Here is a 17,627-nt window from a genome sequence, read left to right as displayed (position 1 = left end):
AAGCGGAGTCAGACTTCTTTGCTATGTTATAACCTGTCCAATGTAAGCTGCCCAATGGACTGGTTTCTGTTTTGGCAGATTTGCAGTTCAGTGAGAAAAGAGGGCATAACTTGAATCTCATGTTGGAGAAGGTCACAGAAGGCATATGAAAGCTGTAGGGGTACTGCAGGTGCTTAGAGAGAGAGATTACAGGTAGAACAATACAAAAGAGCATCTAAGGCCTTCAGAAGAAACTGAGGGTGAGATTCTTTGTGGAATTAAGACATTTAAAAGTAGTCATTATAGGAATGAAACAAAAAAAAGCAAAGTCTTCCCCCCTTACACACACAGTACCATATGGGATGCATGCTCAGAAAACCCCAAGAAAACTTTGGGCCTTTATTCTGAGCTAATCCCAAGGCTCAGAACACACCCTGATAATTACCAATGGTCTTCCTTTGCTTTCTTCTTCATCTGCAAAGACTGGAAAGGGTAGTTGTTTTTTCAAACGCCCACTTTTCAATAAAAGATCACAATGCATACAAATAAACAGAAAAAACATGGCCCATACAAAGAACACAATATATTTTCAGAAGTCATCCCTGAAAAAATATAGGCATCAGACTTACTAAATAAGGACTTTAAAACAGCTGTCTTACACATGCTAAAGAGCCCAAGGAAAACACAAATACAAAATTTGATCATGTCAGAAAACAATATATAAACAAATTACAATATCATCAAAAAGATATAAATGTTAAAATGAACCAAACAGACATTCTGGGGCTGAAAAATACAGTAAGTGAATTTTTAAAACATACTAGAGGGGTTAAACAACAGGCCTGAAAAGACAGAAAGAGTCAGCAAACTTGAATAAAAGTCATTTGAATTACCAAGTTTGAACAGGAAAAAGGAAAAATAATAGGGAAATCTGAACAGAGCCTAACAGATTTATGGAATGCCATCATGCAAATGAACATACATATACACTGCAGATGCCCCAGATGGAGAAGATATAGGAAAGAGCAGAGTGATTAATTTAGAAAAGTAATAGTCAAACATTTCCCAAATTTGAACATAGACATGGATTAACAAATCCATGAACCTTGACAAACTTCAAGTAAGGTAAACCTAAAGGGTTACATACCAAGCCATGTTATATTTAATCCTTTGAAAGATAAAAACAAGGAGAATCTTGAAACAACCAAAGTAAAGTAACTCATCATGCATAAAGGATTCTCAAAAAGGTTATGAGAGGATTACTCAGCAGGAACTTGGCATGCCAGAAGGCGGTGGGATGACACACTTAATTAAAGTGTTGAAAGAAAAAAATATGTCAGCTGAGAAGTCAATGTATGGCAAAAAATTCTTTAAAAATGGAGAAATTAAGTGTCCCTAGATAAACAAAAATGGAAGGAGTTCATTATCACTAGGTCTGCAGTATGATAAATGCGAAAGAGAGGTTTTATTTTTTTATTTTTTTAAGTTATTTTTCTTTCTTTTAAATATATTTTATTGATTATACCATTACAGTTGTTCTATTCCCCCCTTCATTCCCCTCCCCCCACACATTCCCTCCCCCACCATTCTCCCCCCTTAGTTTATAACCACGTGTCTCAAGTTCTTTGGATTCTATATTTCCCCCACTATTCTCGTCCTCCCCCCTATCTATTTTCTACCTACCATATATGATATTTTCTGTGCCTTCTCCCCCCTTCTCCTCCTCCCACTCCCCTGTTTCTAACCCTCCATGTGTTCTTCATTTCTATGGTTCCACTCCTGATCTAGCTGTCCTCTTGGTTTGCTTTTGTTTTAGGTGTGGTTGTTAATAACTGTGTGTTTGCTGTCCTTTCACTGTTCATATTTTTCATCTTCTTTTTCTTATATAAGTCCCTTTAGCATTTCATATAATAAGGGCTTGGTGATGATGAACTCCTTGAACTTGACCTTATCTGAGAAGCACTTTATCTGTCCTTCCATTCTAAATGAAAGTTTTGCTGGATAAAGCAATCTTGGCTGTAGGTCTTTGGATTTCATGACTTGGAATACTTCTTTCCAGCCCCTTCTTGCCTGTAAGGTCTCTTTTGAGAAATCCGCTGACAGTCTGATGGGTACTCCTTTGTAGGTGACTGTCCCCTTATCCCTTGCTGCTTCTAGGATTCTCTCCTTCATTTTGGTCTTGGCTAATGTAATTATGATGTGCCTTGGTGTGTTCCTTCTTGGGTCCAACTTCTTTGGCACTCTCTGAGCTTCCTGGATTTCCTGGAAGTCTATTTCCTTTGCCAGACTGGGGAAGTTCTCCTTTATTATTTGTTCAAATACGTTTTCCACTCGTGGCTGTTTCTTTCCCCCTTCTGGTACCCCTATAATTCGGATGTTGGAACGTTTAAAGATGTCCTGGAGGTTCCTAAGCCTCTCCTCATTTTTTTGAATTCTCATTTCTTCATTCCTTTCTGGTGGGATGTTTTGTTCTTCCTTCTGGTCCATTCCATTGATTTGAGTCCCCGTTTCCTTTCCATCACTATTGGTTTCCTGTGCATCTCCCTTCATTTCAATTAGTTTAGCCTTCATATGTTCCTCTAATTTGTGACTTTGTTCCTCTAATTTGTGACTATAATCTACCAGTTCTGTGAGCATCCTGATAAATAGTGTCTTGAATTGTGCTTCTGAGAGGCTGGCAATTTCTCGGTCGCTTAGAGTTATTGGCTCTGGGACTTTGAGTTCTTCTTGTGCCATCTTTCGGGTTGTTTGTGCCTGTCCCATAGCAGGATCAGAGCCCTAAAGAGTTCACTAGAACAGGGCAACTAAGTCGCTGGGTTGTGATGTTGTATGTGGGGGTGGGGTCAAAGAGGGATTATGGCGTCCTGTCCGCCGCCTGCCGCCATGGCCCTCACCAGGTGCCGCAGTTGCTGCCATCTCCGGGCCCATGTGTTTCGTCCCACTGCACGCGAGTGTGCCACCGCCGTCAGCCCTCGCCCCCTGGGGCCTGCGTGGTCTGTCTCACTGTGCGCGAATATGCGCCCACGGTCTGCCCCACACCCCAACTGGTTCCTGTCTGCCTGCGCACCTGGGTCGGGGGCCCTGTCCTACCCGACCCTGCTCCGCTGCTGGCTCCGCCCCTCTTACCATCCCCGTTGAACGGTTAGATGTAGTCGGACTTCCGTATAATTCAATTTTCTGTCCTTTGGTTGTGTCTTTGTTTCTCCAAACCTTTGTTGTATTCAAACTTGGTTGTGGGAGAAGGCACAGTGTTTCCACCTATGCCTCCATCTTGGCGGAAGTCCCGAAAGAGAGGTTTTAAAGTTCAGCTGAAATGATGCTAGACAGTAACCTGAAGTCACACAAAAGTATAAATTTCTCTGGTAAAGATTAATACATGAAAATAGATAAAAGTAGTGTTATTAAAAGTTTAATTTGTAACTATTTTTATAGAATTTAAAAGACAAATGCATAAAAATAATTATAAATCAAGGTTGAAGGGTACATAATATGTAAAGATATAATTTGTGATATCAGTAACATTAAGGAAAATAGAGTGGAGCTTAAACGAGTCAATTTTTTGTATGCAACTGAAATTAAGTTGGTATAAATTCAAAATAGATTGTTATAACTTTAGGACATTATATACAATCCCATGGGAACAAAAGAAAAAATACCTATGGTCTCTACATGAAAGAAAATGAGAAAGAAATAAAAATAGGTTACTACAAAAATCAACTAAATACAAAAAAGGCAGTAATGGAAGAAATGAAGGACAAAAAGCTGTAATATCCAAAGAAAACAAATAAAAATAATAAAAGTAAATCTTTCCAGACCAGTTATTACTTTAGAAGTGAATAGATTAAACTCACCATCAAAAGACATAATTGGAACAATGAATACAAAAACAGGATCCAACTATATATTGTCTACAAGAGGCTCACTTTAGATGTAAGGACACACAGAGGTTGAAAATGAAAAGGTGAAAAAACATATTCCATGCAAAAAGTTACCCAAAGAGAATGGAGGTTGCTATATTAATGTCAAACAAAATATACTTTGAGTCAAAAACTGATATGAGAGATAAAGAAGGACATTATGTAAAGGTAGATGGGTCAATTCACCAAAAACAAACGTATATGCCATAAACACTAAACCATAAAACATATGAAGCAAATATTGACTGAACTGAACGGACAAATAAACAGCTGTACAATAATGTTAGACTTCAATACCCTACTTCAATAATGGATACAATGACCAGAACCAGTCAGAAGACCAGTAAGTAAAGAGGAGAATTAAACAACACTATATATCAATTAGATCTAACAGGTGTATCAGAACAGCAGAATATACATTTTTTTTCAAGGGAACACAAAACAGTCTCCAGGATAGACATTATGTAGGCCATAAAAGAAGTCTTGGTAAATTTAATAAGATTTAAGTCATACAAAGCACATTTTCCAATCACAATACAATGAAAATAGCAGCAGGGGAAGAAAAACTGAAAAATTTACAAGTATGTGGAAATTAAACAGCATACTCTTAACAACCAATAGGTAAAATAAGAAATCACAGGGAGATTAGAATTTATCTTGAGGCAAATAAAGATAAAACATGCCCAAACTTATGGGATGCAGCAAAGCAGTGTTAAGAGAAAAATTTATAACAGTAAACACATTTAAAAAGATGGAAGATCTCATATCAAAAACCTAACTTTATACCCTTGGGAACTTGAAAGAGGAAAACAAACTAAAAGCTAGCAAGGGAAATAAAAAAAAGATTGGAGGAAAGATAATACGGAGAATATAAAAAATTTTAAATGAATAAAACCAAGAGTGGGTTTAACACAAAAATCAACAAAATAGGCAAATCTTTAAGAAAAGAAAAATAAATAATATTTAAAAAACTCAAATCAGAAACAAAATAGGGGATAATACTATTAATTTTATTGAAGGAAAAAAGGGTTATGAGTGTACTATTGACAACTGTACACCAATAAATTGGACAATCTAAGTGAAAGGAAAAAATTCCTGGGCATATAATATACTAATGTTGAATCATGAAGAAATAGACTATCTAAATAGATTTGAAATTAGTAAAGAAATTGAATCAATAATGAAAAAAATTCTCCTAACAAAGAAAAGTGCCAGATCACATGGCTTCCTTTGTGAATTCAGTCAAATATTTAAAGAAAGATTGGCAACAATCTTTCTCAAACTATTCCAAAAATTGAAGAGAAGGGGACACTTACTAATTCATTCCATTAGGCCAGCATTACCCTGATACCAACACCAGACAAAGACACTAGAAGAAATGAAAATTACAGACCAAGGTCCCTGATCAATCTTGATGCCAAAATCCTCAGTAAAATACTAATAAAACCTAATCAAGAGCATATTAAAATGATTATACTCAGTGATCAAGCGGGATTTAATGCAAGGTTGGCTTAACACATAAAAATGCAAGGTTGGCTCAACACATAAAAAAATCAATGTAATATACTACATCAACAAAATGAGGAAAAAATAAACATATATAATCATCTCAATTGGTATAGAAAAAGCATTTTATAAAAAGCAGTACCCTTTCATGACAAAAATACTCAGTGAACTAAGGTAGGGGGAGTCTACCTCATAATAGAGACCATGCATGAAGCTAGAAATAGAAGACTGCCACCTCAACATAAAGACTAAATACCAGTATGTAAAAAACTCACAACTTACTTCACACTCAGTGGTAAAATGAAAAGCTTTATCTCTAAAATCACGAAAAAAAAAACCAAGAGTGCCTGTCTTTGCCATTTCTATGCAGTACAGTATTGGGAGTCTTAACCAGAATAATTAGGCAGGAAAAAGAAATAAAAGTTATCCAAATTTTAAAAAAGAAGTAAAATTATCTGTGTTTGTAGAAGACAATCTTCTGTGTAAAAAGAATTCCTTTATAAAACCTGTATTAATAAATGAATTCAGTAAAGTTGCAGAATATAGAATCAACCATAAAAATCAGTTGTATTTCTATATACTAACAATGAACAATATGAAAAGGAAATTAAGAAAAATTCCATTTTAGTAGTATCAAAAAATAATAATAAAATGCTTACGAATAAATTCAACTAAGGATAAAATAGACTTGTACACTGAGAACTCCAAAATGTTACTGAAAGAAATTTAAAAAGACATACAGAAATGAAAAGACACTCCATGTTTATGAATTAGAAGACTTAATATTGTTAAGATGTCAATATCACTCAAAATGATCTATGGATTCAATGCAATCCCTGTTAAAATTCCAATTACATTTTTTTGCAGAAATAGAAAAATCCATCCTAAAATTTATATGGAATCTCAAAGGACCCTACATAACCACAACAATCTAGAAAAAGAAGAATAAATTTGAAGGTATCACACTCCCTGATTTCAAAACTTACTACAAACATGCAGTCATCAAAACAATGTGATATTAGCATAAAAACAGACATATAGATCAATGAATGGAATAAAGAGCCCAGAAATTAGCCTTCACATACAGGGTAAAGTGATTTTTGAGAAAGGTCCTAACACCATTTAACAGGGAAAGAATAGTCTTTTCAACAAGTGCTGGTAAACTGGATATCCACAAGTAAAAGAATGACATTGGATCTTACTTTATATCACATACAAAAATTTGACTCAAAGTGGATCAAAGACCTAAACATATGAGAGAAAACGATAAAACTGTTAGAAGAAAACATAGGGTAGAATTTTTCTTCTAGGGTAGAAGAAATTGTATTTGGCAATGATTTCTTGGATATAAATAACATCAAAAACACAAGTGGGGAAAAGAAAGATAACTTGGAATATATTAAAATTTTAAAAAATATGTGCATCAAAGGGAATCTTTAACAGAGTAAGAAGGCAGCTCACAGAATGGGAACAAACTTTTGTTAATCATACAGCTGATAAGAGATTTAATACAGAGTATAAAGAGAATTTCTAGACTTCCACCAAGTTGGAGGCATAGGTGGAAACACTGTGCCTTCTCCCACAACCAAGTTTGGATACAACAAAAGTTTTGGAAAACTAAGACACACCCAGAGACCAGAAAACTGAATTATACGGAAGTCCGACAGCTACGAACCGTTCAACGGGGACGGTAAGAGAGGCAGAGCCAGCAGCGGAGCAGGGTCGGGAAGGACAGACCTAGGATCGCAGGCAGCCCGGACCTAGTCGGGGTGCGGGGCAGACTGACCAAAGTCGCACATTCGCGAGCAGTGAGACGGACCACGCAGGCCCCAGGGGGCGAACCCAGTGGTGGAGGGCTGACAGCAGTGGCATACTCACGTGCAGTGGAGTGGGGCACGTGGCCCTGGTGACAGTGGTGGCTGCGGTACTGGTGGGGGTCGCAGCTGTGGGCGCCGGAGGGAAGCCATTGCCCTTCTTTGACCCCGCCCCCACATACAGCGTCACAACCCAGCGACTTAGTTGCCCTGTTCTAGTGAACTCTTTAGGGCTCTGATCCTGCTATGGAACAGGCACAAACAACCCGAAAGATGGCACAAGAAGAACTCAAAGTCCCAGAGCCAGTAACTCTAAGCGACCGAGAAATTGCCAGCCTCTCAGAAGCACAATTCAAGACACTATTTATCAGGATGCTCACAGAACTGGTTGAATATAGTCACAAATTAGAGGAACATATGAAGGCTAAACTAATTGAAATGAAGGGAGATGCACAGGAAACCAATAGTGATGGAAAGGAAACTGGGACTCAAATCAATGGAATGGACCAGAAGGAAGAACAAAACATCCCACCAGAAAGGAATGAAGAAATGAGAATTCAAAAAAATGAGGAGAGGCTTAGGAACCTCCAGGACATCTTTAAACGTTCCAACATCCGAATTATAGGGGTACCAGAAGGGGGAAAGAAACAGCCACGAGTGGAAAACTTATTTGAACAAATAATAAAGGAGAACTTCCCCAGTCTGGCAAAGGAAATAGACTTCCAGGAAATCCAGGAAGCTCAGAGAGTCACAAAGAAGTAGGACCCAAGATGGAACACACCAAGACACAACAAAATTACATTAGCCAAGACAAAAATTAAGGAGAAAATCCTAGAAGCAGCAAGGGATAACGGGACAGTCACCTACAAAGGAGTACCCATCAGACTGTCAGCGGATTTCTCAAAAGAGACCTTACAGGCAAGAAGGGGCTGGAAAGAAGTATTCTAAGTCATGAAATCCAAAGACCTACAGCCAAGATTGCTTTATCCAGCAAAACTTTCATTTAGAATGGAAGGACAGATAAAGTGCTTCTCAGATAAGGTCAAGTTCAAGGAGTTCATCATCACCAAGCCCTTATTATATGAAATGATAAAGGGACTTATATAAGAAAGAGATGATGAAAAATATTAACAGTGGAAGGACAGCAAACACACAGTTATTAACAACCAGACCTAAAACAAAAGCAAACCAAGAGGACAGCTAGATCAGGAGTGGAACCATAGAAATGAAGAACACATGGAGGGTTAGAAACAGGGGGGTGGGAGGAGGAGAAGGGGGGAGAAGGCACAGAAAATAGCATAGATGGTAGGTAGAAAATAGATAGGGGGTAGGGCAAGAATAGTGGGGGAAATATAGAATCTAAAGAACTTGAGACACATGGTTATAAACTAAGGGGGGGAGAATGGTGGGGGAGGGAATGTGTGGGGGGAGGGGAATGAAGAGGGGAATAGAACAACTGTAATGGTATAATCAATAAAATATATTTTAAAAAAAGAAACAAACAAAAAAAGAATTTCTAAAACTTAACAACCAAAAACATATGTATACAATTTAAAAATCAACAAAGAACTTAAATAGACATTTATCCAAAGAAGATATACAAATGGTGAATAAGTGCATGAAAAGATGCTCAACATCACTTGCATTAGGGAAATGCAAATTCAAAATACAATAAAATACTACTTCACACCATTAGGGTGGCTATTATATAAAATAGCGACAAAGAAAATCACAACAGAAATATCAAGTGTTAATGAGGTTATAACAAAATTGGAAACCTTGTGCACTGTTGATGAAAATGTAAAATGATGAAGTTACTATGAAAAACAGTATGGTGTTTCCTCAATAAATTAAAAATAGAATTACCATATAGGAGAGTAAGTCTATTGTGTACATACCCAAAAGGATGAAAGCAGGAACTCAAACAGATATTTGTACACTCATGTTCATATCGGAATTGTTTGTTATAGCCAAGAGGTGGAAACAACCCAAGAGTCAATTGGCAGATGAATGGGTCAACAAAATATGGTATATACAGAAAATGAAATATTATTCAGGCATAAAAAGGAAACAAATTCTGCCTTGGCCAAGTGGCTTAGTTGGTTGGAGCTCTGTCTTATACATCAAAAGATGGAGGATTCAATTCCTGGGCAAAACATATACCTAGGTTGCAGATTCAACCCCTAGTCAGGGCACACATAGGAGGCAACTAATCGATGCTTCTTCCTCATATTAGTGTTTCTCTTTCTCTCTTCCCTCCTTTCTCTCTAGAATAAATATTAAATAAAGGATATCCTTGGGTGAGGATTTTAAAAAAGAGACCAATTTTGATACTTTGACACATGCTACAACATGGACAAACCTTAAAAATATTATGTTAAGTGAGATAAGCCAGCCGTGATACAATACAATAAATATTGTATTATCCTTTGAGGTACTTAGGGTAGTCAAATTCATCAAGACAGAATGGTGGTTGCCAGGGGCTGGGAGAAAAAGATTGGGAAGTTAGTGCTTAATGGGTTAGTGCTTTTCTTCTTGCTTGGAAGATAACAAAGTTGTGGGGATGGGTGGTGGTGATGTTTGCACAATGAGAGTTACTTAGTGCCACTGAATTGTACACTTAAAAATAATTAAAATGGCAAATTTTATGCTATCTATACTTTACCATAATAATAAAATCAATATAAATACAAATTCTAATATTTTCCTTCAAATCTCAATGAATTATTTTATGTGTCATCTGGATCCATGTCCCCCATTTTGGACACCAGTAATCTAGGGGATCTCTAATCCCCCAAAGAAACTTGAGATCTCAGATTCCTCTTTCCTTAACAACTACTGAACCACATGGTTCAGTAGTTTAACTTCCAAGAGAGCCCAGTAGTTCAGACCACCTGGGGGATTCCTCCATCTCTACCATGTGACATGTGCAGCCTCTCATTTTATCTGCTCTGCATGCTTACCTTTCATCTCTGGCACATTACCAGTGTATATCATAACTCTGTCACCTAGGAGTTTGGTTTCATGCCACATCTGTCTAAACAACAAAGAGTAAAACTGCCATTGACAGCATTGCCAAAAGCTGTCCAAGGATGTGTCCTAAAGTGATCATCTTTGCTACTGAGCCACTGAATTTCATCTCAACATTGTCATTTGTGTATGTGGACCATAGTCAGGGATGCCATTTCTGTGTCTGAACATACCTTGTATTTATAGAGAAAAATGTTCTTCATGTTGAGGGAATCCCAGAATACTTAGTATATTTTCATATAAACCCAATGTTGCTGTGTACATAATACAAAATAAGCACATTGTAATTTTCTCTTGGAGAAACAAAAATATCCAATTAGGTTGGAAGGTATCCAGAATTGGTGCCTTCTGAATTGACCAGTGATAGTTAATGGCTCTGATGCATCTTGAGATGCTTAACTGGCATATCTGGACACATCATAGTCCCAGAGATGATTATTGGCTTTGTTTTGATGTCTTTTAATTCCACATTTGTTTCGACTCTTCTACCAGACCAACATATTTATTTTTCTTTTCTGCATCTGTTCCCAGAATGTTTCTGTAGCAGAGAAGCAATATCAATAAACCCTACTGTGTTAGTGAGTTTTTCAGACAGCAAAATAGCTGGTCTATTGGCCAGAAACTGTGGTGTGATTTTTCTATTTTTTTAAAAGTGTATCTTGTAAGAGCTGATTTCCAATTAAACAAAATATTTTTTTAAAGATTTTATTTATTTATCTTTAGAGGGGAAGGGAAGGAGAGAGGGAGAGAAACATCAATGCATGGTTGCCTCTGGTGTGTCCCCCACCAGGAACTGGCCTGCAACCCAGGCATGCGCCCCGACCGGGAACCGAACTGCCCAATCCACCGAGCCACACCAGCCAGGGCAAAAACAAAAATATTTTGACTTTGGTTTAGCCATGAACTTGTGAACTCACATTACATATCTTTATATCTGTAACAAGCTTTGACATTTTCTAAGCATTTCCATACACATTTTCTTATTTAACGCAACAGTAAATACTATGCAGCTATCATTAATTCTTTTTAAAGGAAAATTAAAAATTTCTGAAAAAGTTTCTTCCATAATTGTTGAAAATATGATAGAACTTATGTGTGCCAGGCCCCTGAAGGTATGCTGACATATTTTATGTTGTCCAAGAGACCTTTGTGAGGATATTAATCTATTTTGGTGATGATAAAATAAGCATGTTTTAGATGATCTGGATAAGCACCTTATACCAAGATATTCATGTTCATGATCAAGTTGGTGTCAAGTGAGGACTTAAAATCACAACCTTTTGCTTTTAATGTGGTGTTTCTCATGATAAGGTGGATAAAATTATTCTAGGGGATCTATGAGCTTTCAGAAACATCAACCAACCCTAAACAAAGTATGACAAAGGGTAGAAAAAGTTAAACACATGAGTATTTTCAGAAGATTGTTTCCCCTTTCCTTCTTCTAAAAGAAGATTTTCTTGTTGTATGGGTAGCTTTGTGGCTCTGACTTTTGTTGTGTTTATCAACATAGTGATAAAGAATTAAAAGGAACATGAAATGATTACTGCATTTTTAGACTATAAGATGCACCACCCCCAATTTGGGAGGAATAATAGTTGTTAATGCTGCTGTTGAGTTCTGTTTACATTTACATTGGTAAAATATTATGTTATTTATGTTATTAAATATTTTACTACATTTTTTACTTCAAAATTGTTTTTCCTATTTTATTCCTCTAAAACCTAAGTGCATCTTATGGTCTAAAAAACATAGTAATTCTGTTTCAAAGAGTGGATAGCCTTATACCAAAGGAAAAAAGAGTAAATCCAGGAAAAGGAACAGGATCAGGTGGGAAGGAAAAAGAAAATGGAGAAAGACTGAGAGAGGGAATAGCACGAGAAGATAGATTCTCCTCTGTTTACCATATATGAGAAAAAATGGAAAAGAGGATTTTAACAATGTATTGTGAATAAAAATCTACTTTGGTATATTTTTAGAGGCTGTTTTAAAAGACTAAGTAGCATTGCAATTGCTTTGGATTTTAGACTAGTGTATGAATGCAATGCAGTGCTGACAGATTATTTTATTAGTTAACTTAGGTTTCTGTGAGTGTCAGAAAATTGAAAATATCCATGAATTAAAGCTGACATATAGTTGTCTATATCTTTATAAAAGCAGCCCAGGGTCCATGGTCATCAGAAAATCAGGCCTCTATTGTTTGGGGGTTCTGTCATCCTAATGTGTGGTATCTACTTCATGAGCCAAGATGGATGCCCCAGCTCAATTGATCACACTGCATTTTAGCCAGTAGAAAGAAGAAAAGCAGGAGAAAAAGCAGCAAATGGTGAACATCAGTATATCTTAAATAAGATTCCTAGAAACTGCTATATGACATGTTTATATCCTATTGGCTAGTTGTAGTTCAAAACTAAACCTAGCTGAAGGTGAACCTGGAAAATAATAGATTTTTAGTGACCATGTGTCTAGCAAACAATTATATTACTAGAGAAGAAGGGGAGTGTTTATATTAGGATCAATGGCAACAGCTTCATCACCTTGGCTTCCCCACCACTCACATGCACCCTTCTTTTCTCAAATAGCACATAGTCTTCCCCTACATGAAAGGTAAGCAAACAAAGAAACTCCGGAGTCCCACACAGTTCTGTGCCCGCTTGTATTAACTATGTTTTTTATTGTCTGTATTTTGATGCTTTGACTTCAGGGTCCTTGCTGACCCTGGAGGGACTGACTGACCCTCACAGTGTTAGTCAGTTCCTAGAGACTGCAAGCAATTTACTTTCATTGTGGCTTTCAAATGCAAACCAGCTGATTCAGAGTCCACACCCCTACCACTTTCCTTAATGGGTGTTCACACTCAGGGCCACTGTCCACCTGCCCTGATAACCCCAGGGCCAGGTAACAGAAACTAGGAACAACCCCTATGCCCCTAAGCACACTGAAATTATTCAAACTGGCCAACCCTAAACCTGCTCACCCTGCCCTGCCTGTCCTCTCCACAGAAACCACAACGATGGCTCTTGTCCACAGCTCCCAGCTTCATCTGCCTTCTGACTGACCTGAATGCTCTTCAGTGAGGCCACCTGTGGCTGGTGTGGTTTCTTCTCTTGGCATCTGTGAGTAACAAACTATCTTTTCAAGGATGGTCAGCTCCTTATCTGTTGGCCTTGCCATGCCTAAATAATAATAAAGCCTATATTTTAAAGTATAGTTCAAAGTCCAACATCTCTGGGTGTCACACAGTTTTCTTCTTCAGTCCAGACAGGAGCCTTATGTCCTGGTGACCTGTATAACAAAAGACAAAATATCTCCTCCAACACATCCAAGATAGAATGTTGAGCAGGAACAGGGTAATCCCAACAAGAATTCCAGTAAGAAATCTGTCAAGGAAAAGTCGGAAGCACCAGTATTAATCTCTGGAGATGGAGCAGGAGGATTCTCTTCTGTCAGGAGGGTCTGTTCCCTGGTTAGTCCTTCTGGCAACCCCTGCAGGGGACTTAAAATAATCTAGTCAGTGACTGCCCTCTGCCTCCATTGCAATACAGAAGAGAGAACACAGTCTAATACTGAATAAGCATTACTTAATCACCAGCATGGCAGGTAGACTGAAAGTGTCTAGAAAGTCTAGACTCAGGTGTGGACATTTATACAGAAAAGTAGGAGAAAGAACGATTACACTTTCTCTTACCTTCTCACATTGTCTCCAAGCAATGCTCCTACAAATTACCATACAACACATATGCTCATGTTCTACTGGCCAGATCCAACAAGGGAAGCCAGAAAAGACAGTCTTTTTCTGAGTTGCTATGTGTTCAGATAAAAATGCTATTACTATGGAGATCGGGTACTGAGGACAACCAACAGTCTTGTACTTTATGAAACATTTGGCTGCATCTGCTCCATCAGCTGCATTAGGATTGTTATAGGAGAGGCCCACCACTATGCTGGCTGAGGAATCACTGTCTTTCCCAAACATTTTGTCACGCTGTGCCTTTGGCCACAGTTTCCATTAGTTAGCTCCTATTTATATCCAGTAAGCTATAACTTTAGTTACATTTTTAAATCCGTGAGGTGAGAAAGGTATTTTAAAATGTTAACTTATGCTTCCTTTCCTCCTGGAAAGGAAGCATATATATCCTCCTGGCTCAATCAGCTAGCTACCCATTTTTCAGAGAAGGAATAAAATAGTAGAATGCAATTACCAAGAATGAAATTCTTGCCTTCTGACCTTCAAAAGTCTAAGACTGCTGATAGATAAAGAAGATTACATCAGCAGCCAGAGCTCTGCCCCCAGGGGTGCCTCCCTTCCTAAACATGCATACATTTCCCTGGTTTGGGGAAGGATGAGAACCAGAGGTGAAGTGGGAGAGTGAGATGCTGGTGAGTCCCTGAGAAGATGCCCAGGGTGGTGGTGGGCGGGGATTGTAGAATCACCTACAAAAGTTTAGGACCCAGGAGCAGAAGGCACTCGTATGGCCAACCCCCAGGGAAGAGCCCAGGAAGCCTAAAAAATGATTACAATCTAAGGTGTCCTGGATGAATAAATATGTGCATAGTATGTCCAGTGTATTAGTCATCTGCAAGCTGGAGACTCAGAAAAGCTGGTGGTCTGATTTCATTCCAAATCTGAAGGCTTAAGAACCAAGAGAACTAATGCTAGAAGTCCCAGCCTAAGAGCAGAAGACTGATACCCCAGATCAATCAGCCAAGCAGAAATTCTCCCTTCCTCCACCTTTTTGTTTCTGATCAGGCTTTCAATGAATTGGATGAGGACCACTCAAATTGGAGATGGTTATCTGCTTTATTCAGTCTACTGATTCAAATATGAATGTCCTCCAGAAACACCTTGGCAAAAAACATCCCAAAATAGCATTTGACCAAAAACCTGGGAACTCCATGACCCAGTCAAGTTGACACATAAAATTAAGTATTACATCCAAGCCAAAAGCTGTGTTTCCTACTGTCAGATGTTCGTTTGATTATATTTACAGTGAGGTGCCATTGGAGAATTCAATCAGGGAAAGACAGGATGAAATGGACATTTAAAAGTGATAACTCTAATGGTAGAAGCTTAAGCATGTTTTAATGCTCTTGGGAAAGCCTGTGTAGAGGAAGGGCAAAAAATCAAGGAGTGAGAGATAACTAAAGCAGATGTGGCCCAGCAGGCTGAGGAATTGTTTGATGGGATGTTGTCATCATTCACAGGGCTGATAGAAATTGTATGGGCCTGAGGACAGCAGGTTTCAGTTGTGGCCATATTGTGTCTACTTATCCTAAACTTTAGAAATTCCAGACACCTTGGGGAAGTTGCCCAAGTCCCCATGCTAGCTCCAGATCCAGTACAGGGGGGCAGTCATTCCTATTCTTGGGTATGCATTGGAATCACCTGCAGGGATTATCACAGTGTAGATTTCTGGACCCTGAAGTTTCTGGTTCAGTAAGTAGGGCCCAAGAATGAGCATTTCTAATAAGTTCTAAAGTAATGCTGATGCTGTTTGGGGACCATATTTGAAAACCACTGCTGTTGAGAAAGAAAAGACAGTCAAAAGATATGGCAGGCAGAGGGTAGAGTGTCTTGCATCCAAGGGTCTAACCGGTAGCCTCCGGCTATCCCCAAATTGGTTCATGGCCACCATCACGGGGCAGCACATTTTTACATGCCCGCATATAACACTGAAGTTTTTTTATTTCTTGAAGCCTCCAAAGTTAAAGGGCTTGTTCTTGGTGACACCACTAGGAGCAGGAGATCAGTGGGACATGGGTAGGATGCTCCTCACACACAGCAAGCATTCACTGAGTGTCCCTGTGGGCGGGGCACAGCTTTGGGAGACATACGTATTGTTTATTATTTCTTGTATTTCTTATGTGAGGTTGGTGAAGTTTTACCCCCATTTCACAAATGAGGAAATAGTGACAGAAGCAGATGTAAGGAAACTGTTTGAGGTCTTGCAGGCAGTCTGTGGAGGAGTGGGGCCCTGAGCCTGGGCAGGTGGAGCTTAGCACCACATCTCTGAACCACTGGGCCCCACCAACACTCACTCACAAGCTAGCTGCCCCTTCACTCTCTTTCCTTCTTCGAGGACAGAGAGATGAACCATTCAGGGCCATCAGGCAGGTGACGCAGTCCCCCTCTCAGTGTGCGGGAGGCACACCCCTTTCCTACACCCCCTGTGACTGGGGGCTCAGGGATCAGCCCAAAGCTTAAAATCCCCAGGCTGTCTACTTCTTTCATCACAGGAAGGGGAGTATTTTAGAATCGAAGCTGTACTGTCATTCAGGTATGGTGAAGTCAACAGATCAGTAGATGACATCCGTTGAAAAGACAGCTTCTTATTTTCACTGATCCCAAGAGGCAAGGCATGCTGGGACACCGGGGCCACAGAGAAGCACGGACGTCAGTAAGGAGACACAGGGAGGAGGGAAACTGCGGTACGTCTATTGCGGTTTCTGTGGGAAGGAACAAGGGATGCAGGGCGAGCAGGCTTAGGACTGGCTAGTTTGAATAATTTCAGTGGGCTTTGAGGTACGGGGGTGGGCCCTCATTGTCTGGTACTTGGCCCTGTGGTGAGTGGGGCAGATGGTAAGGGGTCTGAAGTGTGAGAGCCACAGAGGAGGAGGTTGGGGTGTGGGCTCTGGATCAGTTGTTTTGCATAGGAAAGTCATGCTCACAGGTGAATCTTATCTGTAGGAATTGGCTGACCCTGGGAGGGGGTCTAAGCTTCAGATACAAAACTTGCCAAATCACCTGGCCTCAACTTGGACTTCAAAAAAAATGGGATCATCATAAATATAACTAGTGCCCCTCAAATTTTTAGCCCTCCTGCTGGTAGAAGGCCCCAGACCTAGCCCTAGCCGCAGGGCAGCAGCCAGTGCTGTGGAAATGTGTAGGCGGGGCCAGGACTACAAAGTTTCAACATCCAAGGTGTAAGGGTGACTTCTCTGTGGAACATTTAGTCTTTCAGGAGAACTTAGTTCCCATGCTTCAAAAGCTGCTTGGGGAATTTGGGGCACCGATGAGAGCAAGCACCAACTTTAAACTACAGCACATCCCCAGCCTTTTCACATTGGTCCCAACAGCTAAAGGCTTCCAGGGAAATTCTTTAAAGGAGGCGGGTGGAGGGAAATGAACAACTTTGTTTGGCCCTGTGATCTATAAATGCAGATAAGGAATTAAAGTCAATTTCTGATGCAGGGAGAGATGAGTGACACAAGCACTAAATGGGAAATCGACTTTCTACGAGCTGTCTGCAGCCTGGATAAATGTTTAATTTAGTTTCAGCTGGGCTCTCAAACTGGCAACAGGGCTGCCTGCCAGAATGCCATTTGGGTGAGGAATCTGAACTTCAAAGAACGGCCTTGCCAGGAGAGATACCACTCAGAACAA

This window comes from Sturnira hondurensis, unplaced genomic scaffold (assembly GCF_014824575.4).
Source record: "Sturnira hondurensis isolate 20B ecotype Veracruz unplaced genomic scaffold, ASM1482457v3 Scaffold0004271, whole genome shotgun sequence".
NCBI classification, from domain to species: domain Eukaryota; kingdom Metazoa; phylum Chordata; class Mammalia; order Chiroptera; family Phyllostomidae; genus Sturnira; species Sturnira hondurensis.
This window is presented reverse-complemented; position numbering follows the sequence as displayed.